This window comes from Durio zibethinus, unplaced genomic scaffold, assembly GCF_047325235.1.
Source record: "Durio zibethinus cultivar Kanyao isolate XHJ-2024 unplaced genomic scaffold, ASM4732523v1 HiC_scaffold_3, whole genome shotgun sequence".
Taxonomy (NCBI): Eukaryota; Viridiplantae; Streptophyta; class Magnoliopsida; order Malvales; family Malvaceae; genus Durio; species Durio zibethinus.
In genome coordinates, this window is record NW_028323044.1 from 1,939,074 (window position 1) to 1,941,573 (window position 2,500).

Genomic DNA, 2,500 nt, shown 5'->3' on the forward strand with positions numbered 1-2,500 from the left:
CCACACCAGGGCCCAGCTTGTGCCGATGGCGGTCGAGGCAAGTGCCCGTACCGAAGGGCAGCCTATGCCGATGATGGTCGATGCATGTGCCATCACCATGCGTCATCATGTGCCATTGATGGTCGAGGCCTTGGCCGAAGTTCGATTTTGAGCCACGGTGCCCATGCTTGGCTCCAGCATGTGCTGGTGCCGCATTTTTTTCACTCGGGACAGCATCGCCGGAGCATCGCCGGAGCATCGCCGGAGTACCGCCGGAGAACCTGACCGGCGGCATTGGGGTTCCGGCGATTGGGAGGGGGGCCGGGGGGGTGTGCGCAAATGATGTGCGATGGGTGCTGGTACTTGGCCTTGTGTTGGCCCCCTATCCCTCATCAAACCTCTGAGAATTCACACCCCCTTAAAGAGCATTTGAGATTTTACAGGTTTGCTACCAGTAGCCGTTAAAGTGTCTGAAATGGGGACACTTTTTTCAAACGGTCACAAAATCTTCTCTACTTCGAGTTTTTAGCTGAATTTTTTTGTGCATGCCAACAAAAATAGAAGGATCATGCCTACAAAATTTGGTGCCAAAAATCCTTATAAAAAAATTTTAAAAAATCCCGAACCGCAAAAAGTTTCGAAAATCGTGAAAAATAGAAAACGAGTCATCTTCCAACGAAACTTCACGTGAAGGCTTAGGGGACCATTGTATGAATTTACAAGCCATAAAAATGGCATTGGCACGACAGAAATTTGAAGATGTGCCTAAACCCACCAGGGCCCAGCGTGTGCCGATGGTGGTCGAGGCAACCGCCCGCACCAGGGCCCAGCGTGTGCCGATGGTGCTCGAGGCAACCTGTCGCACCAGGGCCCAGCGTGTGCCGATGGTGATCGAGGCAACCTGCCGCACCAGGGCCCAGCGTGTGTCCATGGTGGTCGAGGCAAGCGCCCGCACCAGCGCCCAGCGTGTGCCGATGGTGCTCGAGGCAAGCGCCCGCACCAGGGCCCAGCGTGTGCCGATGGTGCTCGAGGCAAGCGCCCGCACCAGGGCCCAGCGTGTGCCGATGGTGGTCGAGGCAACCGCCCGCACCAGGGCCGATAGTGTGCCGATGGTGCTCGAGGCAACCTGTCGCACCAGGGCCCAGCGTGTGCCGATGGTGATCGAGGCAACCTGCCGCACCAGGGCCCAGCGTGTGTCCATGGTGGTCGAGGCAAGCGCCCGCACCAGCGCCCAGCGTGTGCCGATGGTGCTCGAGGCAACCTGCCGCACCAGGGCCCAGCGTGTGCCGATGGTGCTCGAGGCAACCTGCCGCACCAGGGCCCAGCGTGTGCCGATGGTGCTCGAGGCAACCTGCCGCACCAGGGCCCAGCGTGTGCCGATGGTGCTCGAGGCAACCGACCGCACCAGGGCGGAGCGTGTGCCGATGGTGGTCGAGGCAGGCGCCCGCACCAGGGCCCAGCGTGTGCCGATGGTGCTCGTGGCAACCGACCGCACCAGGGCCGACCGTGTGCCGATGGTGCTCGAGGCAAGCGGCCGCACCAGGGCCCAGCGTGTGCCGATGGTGGTCGAGGCAACCGCCCGCACCAGGGCCCAGCGTGTGCCGATGGTGCTCGAGGCAAGCGCCCGCACCAGGGCCGAGCGTGTGCCGATGGTGGTCGAGGCAAGCGCCCGCACCAGGGCCCAGCGTGTGCCGATGGTGCTCGAGGCAACCGACCGCACCAGGGCGGAGCGTGTGCCGATGGTGGTCGAGGCAAGCGCCCGCACCAGGGCCCAGCGTGTGCCGATGGTGGGCGAGGCAACCTGCCGCACCAGGGCCCAGCGTGTGCCGATGGTGATCGAGGCAACCGACCGCACCAGGGCCGAGCGTGTGCCGATGGTGCTCGAGGCAAGCTGCCGCACCAGGGCCCAGCGTGTGCCGATGGTGCTCGAGGCAACCTGCCGCACCAGGGCCCAGCGTGTGCCGATGGTGCTCGAGGCAACCTGCCGCACCAGGGCCCAGCGTGTGCCGATGGTGGTCGAGGCAACCTGCCGCACCAGGGCCCAGCGTGTGCCGATGGTGGTCGAGGCAACCTGCCGCACCAGGGCCCAGCGTGGGCCCAGCGTGTGCCGATGGTGGTCGAGGCAACCTGCCGCACCAGGGCCCAGCGTGTGCCGATGGTGCTCGAGGCAACCGACCGCACCAGGGCGGAGCGTGTGCCGATGGTGGTCGAGGCAAGCGCCCGCACCAGGGCCCAGCGTGTGCCGATGGTGGTCGAGGCAACCTGCCGCACCAGGGCCCAGCGTGTGCCGATGGTGCTCGAGGCAACCGACCGCACCAGGGCCGAGCGTGTGCCGATGGTGCTCGAGGCAAGCTGCCGCACCAGGGCCCAGTGTGTGCCGATGGTGCTCGAGGCAACCGCCCGCACCAAGGCCCAGCGTGTGCCGATGGTGATCGAGGCAACCGACCGCACCAGGGCCCAGCGTGTGCCGATGGTGGTCGAGGCAACCTGCCGCACCAGGGCCCAGCGTGTGCCGATGGTG